This window comes from Python bivittatus, unplaced genomic scaffold (assembly GCF_059951505.1).
Source record: "Python bivittatus isolate LINGU-HERP-01145 unplaced genomic scaffold, Pbiv_v1 ctg000190_np1212, whole genome shotgun sequence".
In the NCBI taxonomy this organism is placed as follows: domain Eukaryota; kingdom Metazoa; phylum Chordata; class Lepidosauria; order Squamata; family Pythonidae; genus Python; species Python bivittatus.
In genome coordinates, this window is record NW_028277042.1 from 17,606,015 (window position 1) to 17,620,552 (window position 14,538).

Below are 14,538 nucleotides of genomic sequence, written 5' to 3' on the forward strand. Positions count from 1 at the left end.
CGAACACTGCAAATGTTTACAAGAACCTAATTAGCAAAGAAGAAAAGCAACTGGGGAACACAAAACACACATCAGCCTGTGGTGACATGCCAAAATGCTCTCAGACATAACATACTCAACTGCCCCATAAACAACTTTGTTCTAGAGTAGATGAGAAGTTCTTGCCTGTCACCTACACTTTATATCATTTGCTTAGTGCAAAGAAGAAATGGCCAATTTCCCCAAACTATAGGAAGTCCTAGATGGGGTACCTCTAAATGGTGGTCTTAATAGTTCATCCATGGTCCATCAGTGGCCAGGGCATACTTACCAAATGTTGAGTTATTTCAAGCGCTGGGATCTTGTCTCCGAACAAATTCAATCCAGCTAGCACAATGAGACCTCACTGCTAATTCTAACACATTTTCAACTCCAGGAAAGATGCAGGAAAGGCATTCAAAGGACCAATCTTGGTTTGTATTAATTGCTCTTGACCCCCAAGGGCCCATGGAAGCACTAAAGCTCATGTCGGTCAACCAAAGAAACAGGCCATTTTAGTAGAAGTGAAAGCAAAAGTTGAAAAAAAATACCCAGAGAGAAAGTAATTGTATAAATATATACATTGTATTGTAGAAAGATATATTCTATAAAGATATATCTATAGACAATTTGCTAGAATAAGCTTACCTTGTTCTTTTCAAATAGATTTGAATTTGGTCACCCCTGGCTTGCTGGATTATACTTTGGTGACAAAGCCTGTATTTTGCACGCAACATATGCAAAGGAAGTGAACACGATAGTTGGAAACTTCTTTATGCAGCCAGACATTATGTCGCCAAAGGTGTTTGGTTGTACAAGGAAAGTAAACAATGATCTGCAATGGAAGCATATGGAATATCTGAAAGCAGCAGTTTAATGCACGTAGCTTGATAGAAGTTTGGGAGGAGGAATATAATAATGTAGTAGCAATAATGGCTACTATAATCTTTACTACTATAACAGTGAGATGCCAGTCTTCCCACTGTTAAAAGTACTTCCTACTGTTAAATTCTATTATCCCTCTGCAGCCAATAATAGCTGACTGACCTGTCTATCTAAACGACTTATCAAATGCCCTAGTTTGAAATGTGATGATTAGATAACTTCCAAAATTGATTGCAAGCACACATAGAAAGGTCTGTCAATGGGTACTAAGCACGTTTTTTTTTTAATTAACTTAAAAAAATTAATATCCATCCACACTTTTCAAGATGTGGCTTCCTCATGATAGCTTACAATACCAAATACCCATACAAAGAAAAATGATAAAATCAAAATAAGCCATTTGCAGTAAAATGGGAGGTCATTAACCAAAGCTTTATAGCAAATGCAGGAAGAGCAGCACACCAATAAGTGTTTCAATTAAAAATGAGAGAAAACAAGGTTTTAGTGACATATCTATAACAGATGGAACACTTCCCTAAGGCAGAGAACATCCTGCAGGATTTGAACAACATTCAGACTAAGGCCAGGGCAAAGGAATGGGTGGAGCCAAGCTAAACATTTAACGTTCATATAAGTTACTATGATTATATTTCATAATTTTCCTGGTTTCGCATCCCTGGTGAAAAAAGTGAAGTCCACTAGGTAGACACCACCACTGAGTAGGCTTTACCTCTAGAACATGGCAACCTTACAGATCTTAATGAGTGAGGTCTGTAAGGACCTCTGAAGACAATCTTAAAAATCTAAGTCAGTTCATAGGACTGTATGCAGGAGGTAACTGGAATGTAAAGTTTGGAAACCAGATGCTGGGAGTAAACAGTGCAACCCAGCTTCCGTCATCATGTTCTACTACAAAATTCAGGAGCCATCTGGCTGTTTGCTGTTGGAAACAATGACAAACGAGAAGATCCTTTGGTCAGATCCAGGAAAGCACTTCTTATGTCCTAAAACAAGGAAGACTTGTTACTTACAACCATCCACTTCCTTAATAAATACATTACATTTTGTTTGCCACAAACCAAAATTAGAACAGTTCAGAAGTGGAATTTATAGCCCTGGTTAAAAAGGTAAATTGTGGGCTCTGGCCAAACATTTTTGTAAGTGCGGTGAAAATAGGAACTTAGAAACAACCAAGTAGAGAATGTTTGGGATCTAGAAATATTTGCACAGAATACAGCAATCATTGCAGAGTCAGGAAGTCTAGTCGAAACCAACCTATTATTTGGAGTATTTATATCTGCATAAAAAATGGATTCTGTCTACTCCAAGTTTACATTTTGTTTTCTATCTTGAGGACTAAACAAACACCACTGCAATCCTAAACTCTAATGCCTGGTCATTATGTGCACTCAGAGGTATGATTTGAGTTGCTGACCTAATGTCATCCTCTCCTAAGCTATATATATGAAACACATTAGGCTCCCGTTACGTTGCCTTAATTAAGGATAACTACATGGTTCTACCAGAGCCACACATGGTGGATTAAGAAGCAGGAGGAACAAGCCTATTTCAGACATTGTTTTCTGGAAGGACAGGGATTAAAAATAAGCAATGTGTGTGGCAACCGGAGACTCTCTGACTTCAGCAGCACCCACAGTTGATTCAGATTTGGCAATCCAGGGCATGGAATTGCTGATGGTTATTTCTATGGGACTGCAATTTAAAAAAGGTTAAGGAGGAATCACAGGAGGAAAGGGATGAAGTCAACATACTTGTGACATCACTCACACCTTGGGTTTAAGCTACTTCACTGCATACTGAAAACGTCAAAAAAAAAAAATGAACATGTCCAGAATTTTCTCCACATACCTTAGCAATTGCTGCCTTCCAGCTTCCATCCCAAAATATCTCAGCCAAAGTGGCCAACTTGGAAGGCACCAGGTGGGAAAAGAGCTTTTCTACTGGGATCACAGTTTACCTATTAAAGAAAAAAAAAAGTCTATTTGCAAAAATGATACCATGGAAGAGCATTCAGACGATTCATAAATTGCTTCATTCCGGTTTATCTCCAGGGCCAGTAATGCTAAGCTAGATTTTAGGAAACTGGGCTATTGATGAGAAAGGCTAGAATACAAGATGGATTATCAACAAATCTGTTATTTCATCTGAGGTGCTTCTTCACTCAATTTTCACACATTTGTATACACAAATCATTTTCCTCATTTATACGATAGGCAAGTTACTCAGACTGAGAAGTAGGTAGTCCATCAAGCCTCTTATTCAAGATCACTTAACAAAGATGGGTTTGCCTTTTCACCTCCAAGTATCATCTTCAGTTGCCACTCTTATGGTCAAAATCATGCTCTCAGTTCAGGAGACAAGTTAAAGATAGGAATCTTGAGCTCGAAATAGCTCAACTAGTTAGAGCTGAGAATTTTCAGTAGCACCAGACCTCTTTGTGGACTCCGATTCCCACACAGGAAGAGGAGAAAAGGACATGTTAGGAGTCTCCCTGAAAAATTAAGATCAGATGCTTTCAGGCCATCATTTCCTTGATAAAACAGAAGATAGGTGGAGATACAAATCTCTGGCTGGTCCATCCATAAACACATTCACATCATAAGTCATCTCAGGTCCTTCAAGCCATTGCGTGTGTGGAAGCAGGAAGTAGTGGTTCTTCAACCTAAGTATGACTAGAGAAAAGCCAAAGAGGAATCACTGGGAACAGAAAGATTCAGGTGTATAAGGCCTCTTTGAATATTTCACATGTTACAGGACACAGCCCAACTAGACCCGCATCCTCTGTATTTCTGATTGTTCATAAGCATACTCATTTCTTCCCCACATTTATATCATTACAAATTCCTTCATATCCGTGATGAAACATCAGACAAGTCTAATACATTATTGGAAGTGCTAGCTTGGTCTAACAGCTGACAGGACCAGATAGAAAGAACACAGATCCTTCAAGCTAATTATCTATAATCACACCACATTCTGGAACTAGGGACACGGATGAAGGGACTCGTCCTGCTGTTGACTCTCTAGACCTCTGAATATTCCATTCAAGATAGAAGACTGGCCAGCTTTTCTCAGAGGACTTCCATTTTCTCTCACACTAAGCAACACAACTAAAAGAAGTGGCATACAGCCCTTCAAAAGGACACCAAAATAAAATATGACAGGTCAGAGTGGCCAACAGATCGAATGAAGGCAACCTGAACCAAGCTGGAAATGAAATGTGTGCACGCAGTAAATAAAGAGCAGGGCGGAAGCTTCCACTGTTTGTGAATTATGTACAAGGTCTCCAGTTCCAGCTGTTGCCAGCATCCCAAGGACATCACCTGAGCTGAAAAACAGAGTTCTCCTTAGATGGGTGGAATAAAATGAATTCATTTAGGGAGGGAGGGGGAGGAGATATAGGTGCCTTATATTATTACAAGAGGCGAATAAATCATAGAACCTTTTTCTTTCCATCAGAAGAGAAAGAGAAATATGTACACCCCTCCTTTGACATTTAAAAAAAAAAATGCCAAGGATACTGGAGTTAAAATGGATTAGACAGGTGTCAAGAAAAGAGTTTTAAAATGAGAAGCAGATTTATATTTTTACAGATCAGTGTGGAATAAACATATCCAGTGCACACAAAATGGAACGCTATGAAAAAAAAAGTCCTGCCATTTTTAGCAGAAAGAAAACAGACTTGGGTTGCTTCATGATGGGTTCAGTTTAAAATGGGACAAACTCTCAAACTGCAGCCTGCATCAGTTTCACAGTAATGATTGTGACTTACAGTTTGGCTCTTTTCTTACTAATAATCTCCCGTCACACACATTTATACTTACATGCGTACACACAACATGCACACGCTCTAAAAATCCTTAATTAAACCTTTAATCAAAAGGATATTGGACACTTTTGGACTGCTGGAAACTCGTTTCAACTTTTTAAGTTGAGTCCCAATCCATATATTAGTCTGGAAACTGCAGCCCAGATCATTTAATACAGGACAGGGATTCTGAAAGATTTACCCCACAAATGTTCCATGTGCGCTTATAAAATTAACTCATAAATGTCACAGGGACATGCATCATAGATATAATGGAGCTATGGAAAGCTAAAACATAGGCTTTACTGCTGCATAATCTTCACAGCCATCCTCAATTTCCCACAAACCACATTCCCCCAGTAATAAAAGACCTCTGAGATCTCTCTTGTACACAAAAGAAGAATATAGACCTTTACCTTCATTCTGTATCACAGTTGTAAGAATATTTCCAAGGAATGTGTCTGGGTTCATTTATCCTAGAAGGAAGCCAGCTCCACAAAAATTGGGTCATGTTTGGATTCCTTACCATAATTCAGATGTTGCCAGAGGGTTTTTAGCTTTGTCCCAGTTCTGACCACTTTTTAGTCCTGCTCTGACCCATTTTTGGGAAGCAGACCTAGTCATGCCAAGAATGCCAAAGGCCAAACTCTGCCCTTGTCTTTGTAAGGGCTCTTGAACAGACTTTCTCCAGATCCATTGGGGCTGGAGCTCTCAGAATTTCAGAGCCAGCATGCAATCCCCACAGACTGAAAGGGGAAGAGGTTGAAGAGAGATCTCCTAGAATAAATTTGAGAACATCTAACACATCCTTGGATTCTTTGGCCATTTTTTCCCCCAGATTCCAACATTTGAATATTTCCCATGTAAAGTCTTTTGTTTTTTCCCCTTCTCCTTCTAGGTCAGAGGACTAACTTAGAAGAACATTCCTTTATTTTAGAAGGACACTGTACGTTCAAGCTCTCGGCCTCCAAAACCGTGGCTTATTCCCTTCATTGTTTATTGGTGAAATGCTTATAATGTTGCACATTTTTGACAGACAGCCATGAAGAATAGAAGACTTCCTTGCTACAAGCTAAGAAAGGAGGACAAAGGAGGAGGAGGAGGAGGAGAAAGGAAGGTAGATAGGTAGGTAGGTGGGGGGAGGAATCTCTCCTTCTTTCCTTCCCTTGAAGATCTCATTTTCACATTACTCAGGCTTCATTATGCTGAATCAATATTCGTTTAGTCACTGCAGTTATTGACATATTTTAAAATAAAAGTATACCCTTCAGCTACTGCAATCATTACAGGTAATTTGTCTTGTCAGGGAGTAGGGAATATTATCCCGGCGTCTTTCAGAAGCCGACAGCCCATGGAAATACATCCCCCTGGTTACAACTGTAAATAATTTTAAGGTAAAAATATTGAAAAATCAATGGTTGTTTCCTGCAATCTGTCACAAACAGATCAATCATCATCCCCATAGCCAGCAGAGTCGAGATTCGAAGGAGATGAGAGAACAGGTGTAATTCTTGCCTGGAATCTCACGTTTCAGAGAAGAAGGGGTCGGAAAATAATCACTGGACATAATGGTGTCATCATTTAAACACTTAGCAGCCCTGGCCACTGTCTCCATCACTCACCACTCCAAATTGGGCAAAAGGCAATAGCTCTCGCTATACAAACAAAGTGCCCGCTTAAAATGCTTGCAGGATCAAGTAAATGTTGTCCAATTGGGGTTACAGTCTCTTAGTGCGGCTACCAGCTTCTAGCAAATCAATAGCAGGCCTTCCTTAATGATTCCCTATAAATTCGCCTCTGAAGATGGATTATGCTCTGCAATGAAATCAAGCTGGCAGGTTAGATACAGACACAGACAGACATGCTGGCGTTCACATTCGAACAATCCCGTGTTTTACCTTCCCTTCATAATGTGCTTCCAATCTGCACACTCTGAACCAAAAGCAGACTCAGAAGACAGACAGACAGACAGAAAGGGGGAGGAAAAATCCAAACCCAGGTTTGCCCTGGCGATGTCACATTTCCCCACCAAGCTTACATCAGGTACTTGAACACAAGCAGGGTTAAATGTTGAGGGCTATGGGGAAGATAGGTCAGGTCTGGCAGAAGAGGTATGTTGTAGGTCCCATCGTTTAAGGAGCTACAATTGGTGGGACCCAGGAGACAGGTGTTTTCTGCTGGGCCCCCCACCCTGTGGAACATCATCCTCCCCACCTCTGAGGTGAGACTGGCCCCATCCTTGATGTCCTTCTGGAAGTCCCTCAAAACTTGGCTGTGTCAACAGGCTTGGGGGTCTCAAGGAAATGATGATTGAATGAGGCGGCTGCATTGCCTGTAACATCCAATGTTCTCTCCTAGCTTTTTAAAAACAATATTAATGTTTTAATTGTGGAATTTTTTTTTAATATTGTCCTTTTTGTGGTTCTTTTTATTGTACTCCACCCAGAGTCATGTTTTGTGAGATGGGCGGCCATATAAATATGATAAATAAATAAATAAGAAATTACTGCATGCCGAACGAAATGAAAATGGCTTTATTTTTCTAAGGAGGCTTTCTTTACCAAAGGGGGAACTTATGGAAATAAAAGTTCAATTTTTTTTTTTAAAGAATGGCTAAAACAAAAAACACAATTGCATGGTGATTTAGGTATTCTTCTGCCACATGTCCTTCCAGGGGTATCCAAAAACTGCAAAATGGCAAGCGCAGTGTTGCGATTTGAAGCTGTCCTTCTTGGTAATGCTTGCAAGCACAAGGGGGTGGGCTTCAATCGTGACACCACACCCAGCATCTTGCAGATTCTTAATGTCTCTGCGTGCTTTCATTTCACGAAGAAAATCTCAGTGTTGGCCAGATGGGTATTTGGAGTATATGGATTTAGAAATGTTTGTCTCTAAAGGAATGTGATGCATTTTATTTCTTTACCATTCTTAATCTGTTGGGGGGGGGGGTGGATTCTTTCTTTTCTTTTCTTTTTTCTTTTTCAAGCAGAGGAGGAAAAAAAATCAGTGAAATTCTCTGAAATGCAGAAATCTTGCACTTAACCTACACAGTGAGGTGAACCCAGGATGCAGATGGATGTCCTGTTTTTCATTGTTCAATCTTCTGTTCCAGAAACTCCATCCTCCCTGATCTCCTACCCTTCCATTCAAGCCCAAGGGGACCCCACATCAGGAGGGAGCCTCACAGATGAAGCTTTTTCAAACCAGGGAGGCTGCAGAGCATGGCAAGATGGATCACAGAAAGCTCAAAACAATAAAGCACATTTCATAACCATCTCCCCAATTCTGAAGCCAATTTTCCTGGTCTCCAAAGATGTGGAGTTTGATTGCTGAGCATACTAGAAGTTAAAGACCAAACATCTGAAGACCACCTACATCTGAGGATTTGCTAAAGCACCTTGCCACTACAGCAGAGAACCAGACATTTCTTCTTTCAGAAAACTGGAACATAGGTTTTGGTAGAGTATTATTCTAAATGCTAGCTGGTGACCGCAAGAATGACAAGTGGGAAAGAGAGCATATATATATAGATGATCCTAAAAATGGGCAGAGCTTTTTGACCACATTCTAAGGATACCCTGAATGGAAGACACCCCTGATGGCGAAAAGCTCTTCATGACAGAATTTATTCCTTTGCTACATGGAACAGGAAAGTGTGTGAATATCTGGAAACTCCAGGAGAGCACAGACCAGTGGGAATAAGATACATGTTTTTTTTAGATTTCAGTAGTGTAGAATTAGGGACTAATTATTTAACAGGAAACTTAGAAAAGCCTATTACACCCCTGGAAATGTTCAAGATCAAGCAGTACCTTTACTTTGCTAATGTTCCTTGCTAAACCTAGAAGGATGGACAAAAATATGATTGCCTGCTTTAAGTGTACATACTGCATTTTTGAAGTGGTTGTTTCAAATGTTGGTTGCATTTTTTAATTATGTTTTTAATTATTTTGTTCACCGTTAGGAGTGGTTTTGAAGTAGAAAAGCAGAAAAAGCATATTTAAATAGAATCAATAAGTAAACAAAATCAGCTTGGCCTACTGTAGGAAGCTGAATACTAAGCAATTCTGAAAAGCATGAGGTGACTGCCTTGCCTCCAACATAAACCTTGTTTTTCATCTGTTTCCATCCATTTGACAGGCTCTCTGATGCAATTTCCACAGAGAATCCAGCTCAGCCTTGCTAGTCCCTATGGAAAGAAGAGAAGAGAAGAGAAGAGAAGAGAAGAGAAGAGAAGAGAAGAGAAGAGAAGAGAAGAGGAGAGGAGAGGAGAGGAGAGGAGAGGAGAGGAGAGGAGAGGAGAGGAGAGGAGAGGAGAGGAGAGGAGGAGAGGAGAGGAGAGGAGAGGAGAGGAGAGGAGAGGAGAGGAGAGGAGGGGAGGGGAGGGGAGGGGAGGGGAGGGGAGGGGAGGGGAGGGGAGGGGAGAGGGCAGGGCAGGGCAGGCCAAGCCAAGCCAAGCCAAGTCAAGCCAAGCCAATGGGTGAACCCACAACAAACATATTGAGCAAATTATGGACAAGTAAAAAAGATATGGTCCTTACATGAAGATTCCTCAGCATCCTCTTCCAACTGGACTTTGAAAATGCAGCTGTTCAGAACCAGCCCTCAGAAAACTATCTGCATAAAAATAACTTTGCCTACCAGCAACAGGAGAAATAAAGGGGGAGGTGAGGGATATGTCCTACTTTACCAGGGAAGGCCATAGCTACTGAGAAGGGAAAAAGAGAAAAATTCTCTCCAATACTCCATCAAGATGGTCCCTTTAAGACCAGAGGTTCCTAAAGCTTCACAGAGTTGTTGCAAATTCTGCCAACTTCTATTTCCATATTTTTTTCAGCATTATTTCTTTTACAAAAAAAACTCTATCAAAAGTCCTGAAGATATACAAATTCAGAATTTCTGCACAACAGACCTAGATTCTAAGGAAACAGGTTCTCCAAACTAGCACTATTCCCTTTTGATCCCACACTTTCCCCCACCTGAATTATCTATCTATCTATCTATCTATCTATCTATCTATCCATCCATCCATCCATCCATCCATCCATCCATCCATCCATCCATCCATCCTTCTCTTGCTCTCTTTCTCTCTCTCTCTTCATCCATCATCCTACCTATCTACCTATCTACCTATCCATCCATCCATCCAATTTATATGGCCACCCATCTCATAGCAGTGGCTCTGGGTGGCGTTCAAAGTTAAAAACAACAATTTAAACAGCCCAGATCATAAATGCCTGAGGTCACAAACAGCAATTCCAGCTTAAAATAAAGCAACACTGATCCAGTTCTAGCTAAAGTAACATTTGAGTCCTATTTAGGTAAAATATGAATATTTATTTCTCACCCATAACTTATTAAAGTCAATATTTGCTTTGCCATGATTTAATGTAAGATTCAAAGGAATTTTCATGGAGAAAACCTATCTATCTATGTGGTCACTAGGAGTTGAAAAGACTTGATGGCACATAATCAATCAATCAATCTAAGGAATTTAGATGTGCAACATTAACAGGGTTTCTTAAATATTAACCAATCTTTTAAAGTTTTTGGATGGCTCTTCAAAGATTCTTTTCATACCATTTTAGCTACCTCCAAGTTGCTATTTCTCAAGTCTTGGGAAAATCTACATTCTAACCCCACCGCAGTCTTGATGTTCACATGGTGATCCTAGGTCAGCTGTTGTCTCTCACTTAACTTCGCATGTTCATCAAAAACAGGGCAACCATGTTTGCCGCCCCGAGAGTCTTGAAGGAACAGCAAGATGGTGATTGGTAAATAAGATGACAAGTCATTAAAAAGAAGGAAAAACCCCCCACAGCTCTATTAATCTTATTTATTTATTTCCCTGGGGTTAGAGGGCAGATCCATCTAATGTGCTACCAAGAATTCTTCTAAATTGAGAAGATACTGAAGGGGAAGACCCAAAACCCTGTGGCTGTTGAGATGAAGCCAACACCATTCAGAATTTCCCACAAACCACTAATAGATTATTTACTTATTCTAATTGCCATGCCAAGATAAAGCAAATGTATGAAAAAGAATTGCCTTTGGAGCTCTTGTGTTAGGTTTTTTGGCCTAATATAAGAGTCATGCTTTTGAGATGGGTGGCAATATAAATTTGCTACATAAATAAATAATTATACCTTCCAGCCTTGAAGACAAACCCTTCCAACTTTTAGCTGTTATTAGAGCAAAGGAGTCCACCCTCAGGAGGAATAAAAGCTACTAATGAGTAAGCATTTGGGGCTATGGACCTGCTTTGCAGAACAACGTATTCAGGGTACCCATCATTCAGCCACAGCCTCACTTATTTAACTCAGGAGGACTTATTTTTCCTCAAACCTTTTTTTTAACTTTGCAAAAAGGAAAGAATGTTCTCTAGCCCCTCATCCAACCTGTTTTAAAATAAACATTTCATCAATCTCTTGGAGGGGATAAAATGGGGGAAGATAAGCCTACAGGACAGCTTTACCCAACCAATGCCAGCCCAACCTATTAGAACATACACAAGACATAGAACATGGGACACAGAACATGGCTACTTAGACTCCCATGTTCCTGAGAGATTTGGGAGGCTGTAGCTAGAAGGTGCTGCTTTGAAACAGCCCCTGAAGGAGATCAGGTAGCCCTCTCCTTGGTCTTTTTTTAGGAAGGAGACTGAAGTATCTTGGGGGATATTCCCTTAGGCATTTATATCTTTCTTTTTAATCCTTCTTTTATTGTCATTTAGTTTTAATCAGGCTGGGGATGTTTTAAGCTGTCTTATACTATATGTAAGCTGCCGACAATCATTGGATTGCAGTGGGGCAGAAGTCTGAAGAATAATAAATAAACGAAACAGTGGATTCTCTAAAGTCCCTATCCCTAATGAAGAAGAAGGATCTGCTCCATGCATGTAATGATCTTTTGCTAAGAGAAGTTATAATCCTATTTCCCCTCGCCTAACGACAACCCCAATTGGGACTATATGAATTTATTATTTCGCATGTATGATACCATAATAATAATAAAAGCTATTATATTATTATACAAACACTATATTCATATCTAAAATATCAAGAAAGAAAGCATCATAAAATAGTAAATAAAACCAGCAAAAGCCACTCAAAAGGCCAAGTTAAAAGATAAGCTTTGAGACCTTGCTTTAAGAAAAAAAGAGGCACTTACTTCTGAACAGACGTATACACTGGATTGCCAACAGCCTTGCCCTCCCTTCCAAAATAGAGTGAAAGTGGAGAAAACAGCGACAGGCTGCCTTTGAAAAGTGTTTTGAAGCTTCTCCTAAAGTCGGATGCTGCAGAACTGCTACAGCCAACAGTACAGTATTGTTATCATCATTATACATTTATTATAGCCGGCTAAATTTCTCTTTTCTTAGGTTATTCATCCTCTCTTGGTGGGAAGGCTTCCTGATTAACCAAGCTTCTCAATCTGAAAATGATCAGACTGGAGGGGTTCCTTTATGTGTCCCCTTGGGAGTTAACTGAAGAAGAGGAAGCCAAGTTATATGGAGATAATTCTCCAATATAAAATACAATATAAGACAGGAGACTTACACATACTCGCCACCGTGTAACTGAAGCAACCCACGCAGGTAAGTATATCTTCTTCCAGTTAAAACAATATATACATATACAGTACACCCACACCCACGCACTCATATCCCAACAATCTGAAAGAGACTTGTGAAAAATTTTAAAAAGTGCCCCAAAGTCCAACACTTCCAAAAAAAAGAGAGCCCAGCTTTACCTAAACTTCTTACCGTGTTCTGTTTATTGACACATGTAGCACCTTCATTGAATTCATTTGTATTGGCTGCCCATGTGTTTCCAGACTAATTTCAAAATAGTTGTTACTGTCACAACACCGAAAAGATCTTTCCTTTCTCATCAATTATTACCCAGATTCGAATGTGTTGAGCTTAGGGCTTTCTTTGCAAGCCTGAACTTTAGCAGAAGCATGGTTCTCTGGGAACCAAGGTCCACGGGAACTCAAAATAAAGTCTCTGCCATTGCCACACCTAGACTGTGGAATTCTGCACCCGGGGAGAACCATCTGGCACCCTAAGGATTCATTTGCTGCTGAGTAAAGTCATCTCTCTTTGTCTGGCTCATTCCTCCAAGATTTTAAATATCACCATTCATCTCTTGATCATTGGCTTGTTTGTTTAGATGTTATTATCCTGAGCTTTTATACCAAATTTTAAACCACCCGAGGCATGTTTGCTTACATTTACTAAAGCTTGGTGGCCTAATTTGCTAAGATCATTCCTGAGATATCGCATCTCTTGGGCTGGAAGCTTGCATTCAGAAGGAACTCTTTCAACAGTGCAAGATCAGCAGTGAAATTCCTAAGGAGACATAGCGAATGCCAACTTTGCTATCTTTCAGGTGTGCCTGGCCAAAAAGAACCACCACTGAAAACAAACAAACAAGACAAAAAACCCAAAAATCCACCATCACCACCCAGATGTTTTTAATTATCTGTACTCTTTTCAAAGTATTTTAAACTCCCTACCAGTTCCAGCTTCTGATCTAGTGATTCTGGTAACTTTAATGGCTTACATCTTTATGTCGTTATGTCTTTATGTCATTATGCCAGGTCAAAATGAATAATCTGTTTCTCCAGATAATGTGCCAAAATATGGACTCCCTTTTCCTTGAAAGTTTTCTTCCCCTGTGAAAGAGGATTCTGTATTTACTCTCCTATTCTTGGGGTGCCTTAGAGCTTGCTTAGTATCCCTTTGGGTTATGTTTCTAAGTTTACTCTTTTGCTGGGAAAGAACACTGTGTTTGTGTGTGTGTGTGTGAAGCTTGTGTCTCTGTGCAAGGGTATATACATATAATTTCAAGAGATATATTTCTCCATCCCTCTGCATCCTCCTTGCTGATCTGCTTCTTGATCTGGAAAGATCCCTTGGAGATGGTCCTTCCAGGTGTCTTCTCATGAGTGTCAATGGGAGAGTGAAAAACCAGGAAGGCTACTGAAGATAATCTTGTGCAATGAATGATAGGACATTCAGCCCTTGGCCACCTCATGTATATAATAAATGCTGAGCTCCATTTTTTTTTTACCATGAAAACGGCATCGAAATTTCTTTTGGGATTGCATGGGGCAGAGAGCATTAGAGAAGGCCACCAAAGAAATTTTGGGCACAGCAAATATAAGGGCTACCACCCTGCAGACAATTAACATGCTAGGCAAAAGGATCAAGTCTAGGCATCTCCCCGAGATCTGATTTTCTGTTTGCAGGGAATATTTGTGTCAAGGAACACAGCTCCCCAAATGGGCTGCCATCTGGAGCAAGACAGTCTAGACAGGGTTTGCCACCTGAGGGAGAAAGAGGCTTGGGCCTTCCAGAACAAACATAGCTGTCGATGCAACCTCAGCATCTCTGGATCGCAATTCATGTTTGGGATGTCCTGCTCAAAATTCATGTCTGTGAAATTAAGCACATGATATGGTTGAAACCTAGAGATGGTGCTCTGAAGGCAATGACTAGAGGGCTGGGTTTAGTCTAGAAGACATAGGTTCAGCTTCACGGAAGTTATTAACGCTGTGGGTGGCCATGGGGGTGAGGGGAAAATTCACACCCTTTTCATGATTTCCTTATTGTTATAGTAGGCAATATGAAGTTGGAACTGCGTCAAAATCCTGAGAAATTCCTCCCTACTTTTCCCACGGTTGGCGAGATGAAGGAAGGCTATGCACGAAGTGACATTTCTCAGTACCTAATATCTGGCCACACTCCTGTTGTAAAGAGGCAGGCACTGCATGGAAAAAGTTTGGCAAAAGAAAAGTGC

General features: G+C 40.3%; 1 long non-coding RNA gene across 7 annotated transcripts in view; it reads right to left on the bottom strand.

The window, feature by feature from the left end:
* Nucleotides 1–14,538, bottom strand: part of LOC112542179 (uncharacterized) — a 31,288-nt gene that overhangs the window by 13,522 nt on the left and 3,228 nt on the right. For all 7 annotated transcript variants that reach the window (XR_015795289.1, XR_003086012.2, XR_015795285.1 and 4 more), the window contains 2 exons: nt 2,773–2,881; nt 667–853 (listed from right to left, as the gene is read on the bottom strand). This is a non-coding gene — a long non-coding RNA (uncharacterized LOC112542179). The remainder of the gene's footprint in view (nt 1–666; nt 854–2,772; nt 2,882–14,538) is intronic.